The sequence below is a fragment of the Cebus imitator genome, unplaced genomic scaffold (genome assembly GCF_001604975.1).
Source record: "Cebus imitator isolate Cc_AM_T3 unplaced genomic scaffold, Cebus_imitator-1.0 Scaffold244, whole genome shotgun sequence".
NCBI classification, from domain to species: domain Eukaryota; kingdom Metazoa; phylum Chordata; class Mammalia; order Primates; family Cebidae; genus Cebus; species Cebus imitator.
Genome location: NW_016107559.1, coordinates 2,745,929 through 2,759,419, shown reverse-complemented (window position 1 = coordinate 2,759,419; position 13,491 = coordinate 2,745,929). Strand labels below are relative to the sequence as shown.

General features: G+C 45.1%; 1 protein-coding gene across 4 annotated transcripts in view; it reads left to right on the top strand.

Moving 5' to 3' along the window:
• Window positions 1-249: 249 nt before the first annotated feature.
• ZNF462 (zinc finger protein 462) overlaps window positions 250-13,491 on the top strand; it is a 155,663-nt gene continuing 142,421 nt past the window's right edge. The window contains exon 1 of one of the 4 annotated variants that reach the window (XM_037727893.1): window positions 250-296. The gene's annotated coding sequence lies outside the window, so the exon portion shown is untranslated. Of the gene's footprint in view, window positions 297-3,179; window positions 3,442-3,713; window positions 4,118-13,491 lie in introns of those variants that run through there. The other 3 variants (XM_017498575.2, XM_037727894.1, XM_037727892.1) reach the window with 3 other exon arrangements.

Below are 13,491 nucleotides of genomic sequence, written 5' to 3'. Positions count from 1 at the left end.
TGTGGTACCGTATTCGGGATGGAAACTTAACCATTGTACCTTTCCCCCAGTGAACCCACACCAGAAGCCTGAAAGCCACCATCTCCCCGTCGGTCTCTGGATCTCCTCACTGCCTTTGTCCCTTCTAGACTTGGAGGCTTGGAGAGGAGGTTTGGTTTCCAAGGATTGGAGCGTTTGAAGGGCGGGGCCACCTCCAAGTCCATCTCCCCTTTTTGTCCTCTTCTCCTGGGACGGGAGGGTGGAGCCAGGTCCCCCCGCGGCCGGTTCGGGAGCTCTCTCTATCTCGGTCGCTCGAGGTGAGTCTGAAAGGGCGGCAGCCCGTTTAATTGCAGCGCAGGTTAATTTCTTGAGTTCACCGCAGTCGGTCCGCCAGCCGCTTCCCCGGTCTTTGCCAAGTGGGTTTACGAGGTCTGAGGCGTGTTGGGGCGCGCTCACGTTCTCGCAAAAGGCTCCTCCCCAGGGCTCATTCCCCGACTGCGGGAAGCCCTTTGGTGCCCCAGGAGCCTCGGAAACCCAAGGTTTCCTCGGACCTCGCCGCTCCTTCCTCCCTCCGCATCGCCTGGTTCCCTACGTTCGTGCCCCCAGGGAAGGACGGCCCCCTCTTAGGACTTACGACCCAAAGCCAACCCAGAAGGTACCTTCACGTCGATGAAGATTTTATCGCAGCCTCCAAAACCCAGCAGTCATAGGAGCTTTCAACCTGAAATACGGTTGTTATTTTCTCGGTGCAGAGCTTGACAGAAAAAGTCAGCTTTTTATTAAAGACAAAGAGGTAAATTATCAGCCGGGACAGTGGAGGGACGGCGGAGACCTGGCGCGCTTCCTCCGGTTGCCACGAGGAATTTACGGGGTGGCGGCGGCCAGCGCTCAGACACCCCCTGGGTCCGGGTTGGGAGGAGCTCGGGCCGGAGGACTTCCCTGGGTCCCTCTGGGCACTCGGAAGGGGGAGTCCTCCCGAAGCCGCACAAAGCCAGGATCATTTCAGTCCGGAACAGCCTCAGAGTCCTCCTTCTCCTCCTCTCTTCTTTCTTCTTTCTCTTCTCGGTGACTCCCGTTCCCCTTTCGCCTCTATCCTTTCTGCGCCTTGTTCTTCTCCTCTCCTTACTTCTCTCTCCTCGCCTTTCCTCTCCCTCCCCCTCCTTTCTTCTCCACCGCACGCGTAGAGTGTCATTTATTTATTTATTTATCACCCCCGCCATCAACACCCTTTTAGGGATCCCGAGCTTTTCAATGTGAGTGGGAGGAGAAAAGGGCAGGAAGTGTTGACTGGAAGTGGGTGAAATCGTGCCTCGGGGTGAGAGATTCTGCTCAGGAATGTAGGGTCGGGAAAACCTTGGAAAAGGAGGATTTAGATCGGTTTAGGAAGCCCCGCTATCGGATGGGAACCAACTCCGCGCGCGTCTCCTCCTTCTCCTTTATTGTATGGATTTATGGGTATATATCTTCTCGGACTGTTGCTTGGAGGGGAGGGAGAAGAAAGGGCGAGTATTTAAAGAGGACAGTCTTGCCCAAGATCCTTAGCACCGCGCCTTCACCGGATGCGCGCTCCTCAATGCAAAGGAATCCAGCAACATCCCCCAATTCAGACGCGGACAAAAGAAACTTTAATTAAGGTCTCTGCCCCGCGCGCTCCGCGTTTCTCTCTCCTGAGGCTGTTGATGTCCAACTCCAAGATCCGAGAAATAGAAATGGTACAATCAGCCCATGCCCTTGAACTTCAATTGCTCCTGACTTACTGCATTGATTTTTTTGATACTGTAGAACACCCACCCCCACCCCCCACCGCTCCCAGTCCAATTAAAGCCTTAGGAGACTTTCGACCTGGTGGTGGAGGGGGGAACCACTCCTTTGCGAAAGAGATAGTTCCGAATGATACGGGGGGGAAATTACGCTAAATAAAAATTCAAGGTGTGAAAGCTTCAGCTTGGCTCGCGTGTCTTCAACACCATGACACCTTATCATTAGGAGCGCTGATTGTTACTTTCCGAGCCTTTAGATGATCAACCAGAAAGTGCAAACAACGCGGGGCTGCAGGGTGTAAAGTTATTTAAGCAGGGTTTCTTTTTTTCTTTTGGTGCGCAGTCAAAACATTTCACAAGTTAGGAAAAGAAAGTGGTGGTTCCGAAGCTCGGAATGATGGGCTCTTTTTCTCCTCCACCCCCCACCTTCCATATCAGAAAAGAAATAAAACGCACAATGAGCCTTTATTTCAGGGGAGAAGACTTCAAAATACGTGCCAGTAATGGACAATTTGAGCTTTTCACTGGAAATACTCACACCGCAAGCTGGAAAGGGATTAAAAAGCCCCACGTGGTTGATCTGGGTTTAGACTTGCAACCTCCAGTTCCCCATGTATGTTCTTTGCAAAGGTTGGCCTCTAGATGGATGCAAGTGAGGGACCCTCTGGGGCCCGGGCTCGGCGCCTCGGGCAGGGCTGACGGTGGGAGCGTTATGAGCTGCCGGGCAGGGTCCTCACCGGGGGCTTCCTCTGCGGGTCAGGGCTGCCGGGCGCCACCGGGACGCGAGCGCGCACGCCTTGGCCCGGCCGCCGCGCTCCTCGCACCGCCTTCTCCGCAGGTCTTTATTCATCTCATCTCCCTCTTCCCCTTCTCCTTCTCCTTTGCCTCCTTCTCCTCCTCTTCCTCCCCCTCCTCCACCACTACCTCCTCCTCCTCCTCTGCCGCCGCCACCTCCTCCTCTTGCATCTCACTGGCCTGGCTCTGTGTTGCTCTGAGTGACAAAGACAATGTCCCAGCCTTAACTTTGCAACCACCTTGCCTCCTTCTGGGGTTCAGCAGGGGGGAGGGGGGACAGCAGCAGCAGCCTCAGCATCTCCTCCAGCTTCTCCTTCTGCTCTTCTCCAGCTCTTGGATAATTCTTCCTCTTTTTTCCCCAAGCCTTTTTCCTCATTTCTTTCTTTCTTTCTTTTTTTTTTTTTTCTTCCTCGCTCCTGCACGTTGTTGTTGTTATTAGAAAGGCTTCGCGCACCCCCTGGTGCTCCGGCGTTTTGTGTGGCAGGAGAAGATTGTCTTCCTTCTCTCTTTCTGTCTTGCTTTCTCTCTCCCCCTGGTTGCTCATTATTCAGAGAGAGACACAGAGGGAGGGAGAGAGAGAGAGCGCGCGAGGGAGAGGGAGGAGAGGAGAGAGAAGAGGAGAGAGAGGGGAGAGAGAGAGAGTGAGAGGGAGAGGGAGGGAGGGAGAGAGAGGGAGAGGGAGAGAGACGGATATCTCAGGTCATCTGCAGCTGCAGCGAGTCTGAGGAGCCGAGGAAGGCAGGGAAGATGGCGATCCTCCATTGCTGAGACCCGGCAGAAGCACATGAGACTCCCAAACAACTTCCACAACAATAACCCGAGCAGGAAGAGGAGAAAGAGAAAGAGGATAAGGAGGCGGTGGGGCTGGAGAAACCGAAGCACCTCCCGGCGCCGGGACGCTTCTTCTGTAAGTTACTGCAATTAACAGCCACCTCGGGGTGGTCCGAGTGCTCCGGGGAGGAGAGCGCGGGGTGGTGGAGGCACAAACGCGCTCATTCATTCGGCCAAGGAGGGTTGGAGGAGCGGGGAGGAGAGGAAGTCCCCTGCATGGACTGGCTGTTGGAAGAGGAGAAGAAGCGAGAGAGAAGAGGAGGAGGGGGAGGAGGGAGAGCAGGAGGGGGAGGAGGAAGAGGAGGAGGAGAAGCGAGGGAGGAAGAGGAGGAGGAGGAAGAGGAGGAGAAGGTGGTGTGGTGGCAGTGGAGGTGGCTGTGCTTTTCCTGCTGGCTGCTCCTTCTGCTGGGGGGAGTGAGCGCGGTGGCTTAATTAATTTCGTGTAGTTCTATGAAGAGAAGAGAAAATGAAAGATGAGTGAGAAGAGAGCTGGAGGCTTAGGACGGATGCTCCGAGTGTGGGGACTGGAGTAGGGACAGAGAGGGGGGCGGAGGGCGGGAGGCAGGAGACCTGAGCCGAGAGCCAGAGGGAGCGAGCGAGGGTCAGAGGAGGGAGAGCTCCGAGCCAGCGGCCCCGACCTGAGCGGGTTGACCTCTTTCTTTCTCTGTCCCTCTCCTTCCTTTCCCCCCTCTGTCTGCCTGTCCCCCGCCCGATGGCAAAGCCGTGCGGATTGGCACCCCCCTCTTCCTCAGGTATTTGGCTCTCTCTCTCTCCTCTCTCTCTCTCTCCTCTCTCTCTCTCCCCGAAGTTGGGATGCGGGGTCGGGATGTGTCGGGGGGTGGCTGCTGCAGCCGCTGGTGCCGGTGCTGCTGGTGAACAGAGAGGCGAGGAGCGGGGGGCACCGGCCGGGTGGGGGGCGCAGGTTCAAGAGCGGCTGAGGAGCTGTCTCCAGGCTGGGGGTTCAGACGCGTCTGGTGGAGGAGGACAACGGTTTCTGGAGAGGAGAAGCCATTACACACGCTTGGCTCTCCTCTGAGGAAAGGAGAAAGGAAGGCAGGGGCCTGGGGGGGCGTCTCACTCCTGGTGCGGTTCCCAGGGGTCTGCCCTCCTTCCAGGCACGAGGGGAAGCCGCAGCCGCCCCCCATTGGAGCAGCCCCTCTTTCCCTTTCTTTATCTCCCTGTCCTCCATTTGCAAGCTGTCTGCTTTGGTTCCAGTCCAGACTCCAAAACACAAAGCTCCTTCTCACGTTCATTCTCCAGGCTGTTCACCATTCCTGAAGGAACCCTCATTTTCTTTTCATTGTAGCTTCTAACCTACAGAGAGGGAGGGAAGCTGCCTGGAGTTCCTTTTATATTCCTCCCCAACCAAGGAAAAAAAAAAGTTTCATTTTTAAGCACGCGTCTGGGATGGGGATAGACCAACCAGTTGGGGCTTTCTCCCAGGGCTCCCGGGGGCTGTGTCTGAGTGTCTGTGTTGGCTGTTTGGTTTGCTTTGGTTTTGTTTCTGGAGGTTGCTTGCAGGTTTTTGGAGGAAGTGACTAGTTTGGTTAACAGCTGGGAACTGAGTCAGGTAAGCCGTGTCATGTTGTAACTCCACCAGAAAATGGAGGAGAGCGGGTTTCCAGGAGACAAAGCTGAGATGAGAAGTGTTTATAAAATTATGGATGTCTCCATTTTGAAGCTCTGTTGGTGATGGGTGGAGGAGGAGGAGGAGGAGGCTTGCTTTGCCTACTCCTTCTCCCTTTCCAGAGGGAAATCTTGTAGTGGTTCCTCACTCTCTATTCATTATGCAAGGAAATGAGGGCTTTTTAAGGGTTCCTCAGATTTTTCTCCCACCAAAGGAGTGCTTTCACAAGTTATTGAGGCGTTTGTTTCCATTTTAAAGTAAACTTTTGGAATTTTTTTTCTCCTTTTGAGTGGCCCTGAAGGGTTTTGACCTCCTTCAGGAAAGGCAAGGCAAAAACCTTAAAACATTTCCACTGAGGTCTTCACACAACTTCAGGCTGCACCAGGTCTCCTGAAAGTCACCAGGAAATGTTATTTCATCCTTGTGAAGATGGTGATGGCCCTAAGCTGAGATTTTTTTTGAGTTCTAGGGCTTGGTTATCATCATGTTTTGATGCATTGCAAGACTTTATTGTCTCATTTGGGTTGGTTTCTGCAAATATAAAAAATAGTAAGAATAATCCTGCAAGATCTCTGAGGAACTCTAAGACTGACTAACACCAGTTTCTCCAGGTTCTCCATTTCTCTTCAGGTCGTTCCATTTGTATGTTAGGCCTTCTTTTAGTTCCTTTGTTTCCCCTTTCCCTTTCCTTCGGCTATTTTTTTCTGTGTTCTGAAGTACTCTTAAGTCTTCAGAATTATCAGTATGTCTTCTTAACAATGTGACTATGGAAACAAATTTTAAAAACATTATGTCGGTTGAGAAAAACTTATGTCCAGATATCTTCACCCTTTTAATTGGGAGGAATTTATTAATCATGTAGGAAGACATTTTGTGAGGATAATCTGAAAAAAGGACCGAGTCCTACCCTAGTCCACACATTGATGGGAGCTCTTCACTGATTAGTTGTAGAGAATCTACATAATTGACCCAAGCAAAGAACTAAATCCTGAAATGCTTCAGGAATTTATAAAAGCCAACCATGAAGATGTTGCTTTTCCATTAGGTGAGGTAGCCATCTTGAGGAGGAGGGAAGATGTTGGAAGAATTTTAGATGAACTGTTGAAGATAGGTGAGGAGGGCTCCACGGTGGAATGAAAACTTGGAGGAGATTCAGAACCAATTAATATATTTTAAGGAGGCTAATTGGACCTTGCTTTCAACTAAGGAGAAATAATAGAAAGGTACCAGCTTCAAGAGAAATAAGGAAAACATTGGTGAACAACTTGTAACAGCATTTTTCTTGCTTTGCTTTCTCATTATGTGTCAGATTTTTTGTGTGTAAAGTTCCCTATGTCTACAGTATTTTCGTGCATATTGAAGTGGTTTTAGATTCCAGATGTAATTATATTCTGTTGAGTAGCTGGTAGCACTGTCACTCAGTAAATGCACAGTGCTGTATATGACAACATCACATTTTTCAAACCAAACTGTTGTGTCATTAATTGAGGGTTATTGTTCTTCTGAGGGGTGTGAAAGGAGAGGGGAAATACATGGTTCTTTAGCTGATAATTGTCCATGGTCAATGAAGTAAAACCATGTTTGTGCAGACAAGAATTTATGGTTTTCAGTTGATGTGTATGCTCATTTAAAAATACTTCTGTTCAGATCTCTGCTCCTTTATGAAAAACCTAGGGCTCTCCAAGAACACTTTTAAAAAATCCTTCTTGGAATCATAACTTTTATTATTTGTTTTTGAACGTTATCTTTTGATAGCATTACTTTTGCTCTGAAGTGAAATTTCACCAATATTATATTTAAATTTGCTAATGCATAAATGGATGCACCAAACCGGGTGTCCAAACTGGGAAGTTCAGATGCAATGGATCAAGAGTTATTTGGAAAAGTAACTACCAGATAATTTTACATCTAATTAACCATGTATGTTTATGTAAACATAAGTACATTATATACTGATCTTGAAACAAACTTTCATGATTTTTTTATTGTTACTGATAGCAGGACAAGTGGTTCATTTGCTTATTTCAGCAGGGGGAAGAAATCTAACAATCTGGTTGCCAGTTCGGCAGTTTGTCTACATTTTTCACTTTGCAACCAAATGTTTTGGTGTGTTAGAGTTGAACTTTTCTGGAGGGCAAAAAATAGGTATTTAAGAGGCATCTTGGAATTTGGGAATGTGTTCTAACTGGTTATCTAAGACACATTCATCTCTGATGTCCATCATCAACATGGCAAACACCATAATATTTAAGGACATGGTTTCCTGAATTTTTCTAGACATACGCATTTGAATTAAGACAAGCATTTTGGATAAACCACCATGAGAGAAAAAGTGTCAAATCAGACATTTTCATTTAATGTCAAAGCTCAAAGATCATTTTTATTTATGAGACAAGTTCATGTGGCTTATTATGCAAATTTTTGCCATGCCTCTATCACACGGAGAAATCTTGGGAAATATTTGCAAGCTATGATGCACACTGATATAAGAAAAATTCTTGTTGGATCCTCATATTCCATAATATTTCTCATATTGGATTTATGTCAGTCTAATTCATTGACCACATTCCCTAATGAATTGTTTTTTTCCCCCTTACTCGTTGGAGTTGGAAACAACTTTTAGAGGAAAAAAAAAAAAAAAACTTATCTACTCTTCATAATGAGCCTTCCGGAAGACAGAAGGAGGAAAAAAAAAAAAATCCAACTCTACTAATGGACTTTAGAGTACTTGTGGTCAGTTTTCCTGAAAGAAAGGAATAGTAAAGTTGCAATGGGAAAGAGCCTTTTTTTCTGTGTGATGGAGTTTAATAGGGTCTAGTCTGTCTTAAATTTTCCTTGATGCTGTGATTTCTTGGTTAAGGTAACCTTACTTACTCTTTATGGTATGTGACTTTTTCAGACTTATAGTTGACTGCATCATGGAATTGAGAAAGCTGTATCAGATATTCTAAATTGGGGAACAGAGATGTTATTTTATAATGCCACAGTCACAGTTAGGAAACATATACATAATGGACTCTTACTGCTAAGGATCTGGCATGAATGTATGACTCAAGTGGTTGGTATATCCAATAGAAGTGGAGGGACTATATTTCCATGACTGAAAGCTAAAATCCAGTGGACTGGAAAAAAAAAAAAAAACCAACAAAAACCTATGTGTGTGTTGGGGGGGTGGGGGTTGGGGCTGGGGGTGTGTGAAAGCAAGTATCTTGTGAGTTTCACATACTTATGGAGTTGATGGCTTTGAGAGAAACATTAGCTGGCTGTTGGTGACCTATTAATTGATTATGAGAAAACAGAGAGGAGAGTAGATAATGCTAGAAGAAAATTCCCCTCCTTGTGTGATATGCCAAGACATCTGGCAGATGTTATGTCGGGCCCTAAGGAATGGACAGTTTAATTTTAGCCCTAGCAAGGAAATGGGAAGTTCTAAGCTCTTTTAATAGCACAAGTCTTAGTTTGGGGAAGGTTGCTTAAAAAAATAGGAAAGAAAGGAAAAGAGGCATTTAGTGTTATGTGGAAGAACTCTAGGGAGTAGGGAGTAAAAACTGAAGTTTTGGTGTAGGGAACAAAAATATTATTTCTCATGTAGAAATTAACATAAAAATTATTTTAAAAGTGACAAATAAGTAGGGACTGTGAGGTATTTAATATTTACCAGGCAGATCTTCCAATTTAGTTGTCTTAGGCCTTAGAGAGATCATAGAGTTTAAGTCTCCTTCCTCCACTTGCATTATACTGAAGAGGAAACTGGCACAAAGACATGCAGTGACTTGCACAAGGTCAGAAAGTTCAGTTGTAACCAAGCCAGGCCTAGAACTCAGGTCGGCAAACTCCAGCCTAGTGCCCTTTCCACTACCCCATTGCATTTGATTGTTGAGGGTTGTGAAATAGCCACTCTCTTCTTCAGGGCTCAATGCTTTCTGGGACGCTCTGTACTCACACACTAGTGGGCAGAGGTATGGGTTTTTCTTACTTGAATTTAACATGTTGAGGAGCTCAGGGTTGAGCATGGTTTCATTCATAGATCCAGAGACCAATTTTGTTCATGTGACATTCAGTAAAGTGTGAGCTCCTGGGTTTGTAGCTGTACTTTTCATCTTTCCTGCTCTCATCTCTCATTCCATCATCCAAGGGCTTGGGAGCCCTTTTCAGATGTCGTTTTTGGGAAGTTTGTCTGAGTCTATTGCAACTTACAATAGTGGCCACAATTGGACTCTGAGGATCTATTTTGCAACGTGGTTCAGATTTAAATTGGCTCCTTTCAGAGATGCCATTTTGTAATACTGATGAATGGCTGAGAGGTGAAATCCAGTCTGAAACAATTACTGGTGGTTTTCCAATGTTCTTACTCATTGAAAATGTGCCCTCCATGTATCTTCTTGGAGCCCAATTCTGTCTTGCAGACCAATGGCTAACCTTTTCCCATTTTCCCAATATACATGAAATTATCCTTAAAATCACTTTTAACAACACAAATAGCATTCAACCATGAGCAATGGGACAGTCCTATAAGGAAGGGTGCAATGGATTTTTACTTCTGTCTCTTCTTGGATGAGCAAAAGTGATTTTGTAAAGAAGAAGAGTGATGTTTGGAAGTTTCCACATTTTCTAAGCTTCTTCCAAACGAATGCATCAATTTTTAATCCTGGAGGCAGTGTGGAGAAGGTAGTGCTGGATGTGGACTTCTGGCAGAAACACAGTTAACGCTGTAAACAGTTGAACCTCAGTGTGGCATTCCTCCAAATGAATTGACTGTCGAAAATAAAATGTTCCAGAAGAACTGGGAGAACAGGAAAGAAGTTAAAACAGCATGGTTTGCATGCCAGTACTAAAGGAAGAAAAAAAAAGTTTGGGTTGGGGGGGGGCATTGGAGCAAAGATAATTGTAAGTTGAACTGTCTCTTGGATTTATAAGACCCAGGAGAAGAAGTTTCCAAATGTGGGAAAATGGGTTTTTATGAATTTAGATTGTATTTGCAGTTTACTAGGAAGCTCTTTTGGATTCTTTTTTTTTTTTTTTTTTTTTTTTTTTTTTTTTTTTTTTTTTGTCCCCTTGAACTTTGTATTTGGAGAACTGTACACACTGATAAATGGGAAGTCCATTGGAAGCAATTTGGATTTACATTTTGTGCCTGGAAATGCTATCATAAAAATTATCTCTTTTCTAAGTCCTCCTATCCTCATCAACGGAAGCACATAGAGGATTTTTAAAGTCTTTGGATGTGTGATACCAACACAAAGTTAGTTATTTTCATGGCTTAGAAAGACAAGAAATGAGCGGTGTGGTGTGAGGTGGTGCTAGTAATGTCACCTACAAATGCATTGTCTTTTACTTCTGGTGAGCGGATTGCTTGGTGTCTTCAAAGCATTCTTGCCTAATTCCTAGCTGGAAACATTTTTTCTTGAGTTATTCTTGGAGAGAAGGTTTTTTTTGTGTGTGCCAGGTCATGGGTATTTTGGTATTGATTTCCTTGCTTTCATGTGTTTGCTTGTTCAGTTAACTGCATGTTGCTTCTGGATATTAATAAAATACTTGTGCTGTGCCTGTCCACATCTTACCCTTAACCTTATTCAAAGAGTAGACCCTGCACTTTAGGGTGAAGGGGAGGCTGTTAGGTACTTACTTGTTAAAAAAAAAAATTAATACTTGAAGAAGAGAACTGTATAATTCAGGAAGTTATTTGCTAGACCTTCACATAGACAAATTTTAACAAAGACCACACAAGGAAAGATGGAGAAAATTCTACTAGGAACCAATAGATCCAGATTAAAATGTTTTAGGATCACTTAGTAGGAAATTAAGCATTTGCCCAGGATGAGGAAGCGAAGTCTTACCTCTGTATTCAGCTTGGTTGGAGCACAAAAGGAGCTGTAGGCCCAGGTGAGACAACTGTGTCATAAGTAATTAAGCCCAGGATTTGTGGAGAGGCTTAGCTGCCACAGAACCCAGCTGGGGAAGGCCAGACTCACTCCGAAGTTCTCGTCTGGCCAGTTGAACCAGAACACACCATAAAGCCTCCAAATTTTGGAATTCTTCTTTTTCCTGTTCTGATTTAAGAAGGTAACGCCATTATTCTTCGGTTTTGCTCTTGTCAGCTGAGTGCTTCTCTTCTGAACTGGGAAATGCCAGAGGCTGGGAGGTGGGAGCTGATTTCCTCTAAGGGAAAATTCTCTCCTTTAACACTACAAATGTGCCTTAACATTGTACTTATTACTCCAGAAATAATTGTGCAGTGGCACAATGTGGGATACTTGAAAGATGTTTGCTGCACAAAGGTTCCAATACTCACCTGCAGATTAAGAAATGAGTTTCTAAACCATCTCATTTCTGTTGCTAATGAAAAGCTTTGGAAGTCACCTGTGAATTAGAGCTCCAGCTGCTATCAAGGTAGGGGAAGTTAGGCCTTGAAAGGATACATGGATTAGCCCGTCAGAAAAGCAAACAGTGGCATCAGCACAAGTAGAAAATAGACAAGGTTGTTAAAGCTAACAGGAAAGTAGGCTGAAGCATTGCTGTAATTATACGGTGGAAATTTGCTGGGAAGGAGTGACTGCTTGGATGGGAGAAGGAAAAGAAGAAGAGAAGCAGGAAAGTAATTGACTAGTTGAAATAGAAGAAGTCTATCCACTGGGAAGAGCCTACAGGAAGAAGTAAGGCATTGCTTTTAAGAAAACAATAAAGCAAGTAGAAAAAGACCTTGTAATTTGGTACCTAACACATGTGAAATATGAAGACCAGTGCTCAGATCCACATTCTTTGGCCAGTTCCTATTGTAAAAAATAGAATTGGGTTTGGAGGACAATTTATGTGACTTTGGGGTTACAAATACAGCCTTTCTCATAAAGGACAGATGGAAACTGGAGGGAACTGGTTAAGTAGGCCTAGGTGGAGATTTTGCTGGAAAATGAACAAAGTAGAGAATAGAGCACGGCAGAAAATAGCTGCATTATTAATGGACAGAAAATGTGATAGTCCTCTCTAAAGTGATCCATAGAGCTTCCCTACCTATGCCCTGGGTATTAGAAGAAATGAACAAAGACATGCCTTTTCAGAGGGGAAAGGAATGGACCATGACTACTGCCTGGTGTCAGTTTGGGATTAAGCCATTGGCTTGAGCCAAGCGTCACAAGCTGATCTCCATCCAGTCCCAGCATTTTAAAATCCAAAATAAGGCCATTGCGCTTCAGAATGTTTAGCTATTCTAATCCCTAATTACATCATCCCTCTGCGTTATGACCAATTAGTCAGCAATTGAGCACCAACATTCAACCCAGGTTGCCAAGGGCCTGATAGAGGGGTCCTTCGTTTGGGGTACAATTTGAATGCTGGGTTATTGACTGAAGATGACCAAAGATAGATAGCAGCTAGAGATCATGTAAAGATTTCAGTAGCAAGTGCTTATCACCCAAAATCTTTTCTCTTCAGTGGTTTCTATCTTAAATGGTCTTCTCTGAAGACTAATTAGTATTTAATAATAATAAGTGGGAAGGGAGTCTTTGTAAAAGAGGCCATTTTCTTTTTTTAATTTTTTTTTTGAGACAGAATCTCGCTCTGACACCCAGACTGGAGTGCAGTGGCATGATCTCAGCTCACTGCAACTGCCACTGCCTGGGTTCAAGCAATCCTCCTGTCTCAGCCTCCCAAGTTGCTGGGACTAGAGGTGCACACCAGCACGCCCAGCTAATTTTTTGTGTTTTAGTAGAGACGGGGTTTCCCCATGTTGCTCAGGCTGGTCTCAAACGCCTAAGCTCAGGCAATCCACCTGCCTTGGCCTCCCAAAGTGCTGGGATTACAGGTGTGGGCTGTTGCACCTGGCCTCAGAAGAGACCATTCTCATTTGAACGTCAGAGTTCAGCTGCAAGAACTTCTCTTCTTTCTGCTGTCAGTTGAATATTGTCTGTTCTAATATTGGGTAAGAACAATAGAAAATAAATGATTCCTTCATCAAAAAAATCTGCCAACACTGTAGAGTGGGAACACCACATAGACATTAAAAAATGCTGTCTCCCTTCCTGGACTGACTCATAGGTAATACTGGATAATTTTTTTTCCTAACATTTAATATGAACCAGGGACTGTTCATAGGGTAGAGAAAACTGAGGTTTAGGGAGGTAAAGTAATTTAGCCCAAGTCATGAGGCTGCAAAGTTGGGGAGCCAGGATTCACATGAAGTGGGGCCTGCCTCCGGAAGCCTGGCTCTCAGCTGGTGGGACCTGGCCTTGGTTATTACTTGCTCTGCTATTAGCTTATGTTCTTGATGGTTTACCTCTTCTAGTTGTTTATGCCAGGAGTATATCCTTGGAGTTCTGGAAGGAAATCTGAGAATAATGGAAAATTAATTGTAATGTATTGGTTGATATGAGAGATAGAACTTTATTGTAATAGGTTGAGAAAGTATTTTTAACTGAAGAGCACCCTTTTCTGAAGTATAGAGGAGATGATAAGAAAAACAGCAAGAGGCCATGTAAGGGACATTTTTTTTTTTTTTTTTTTTTT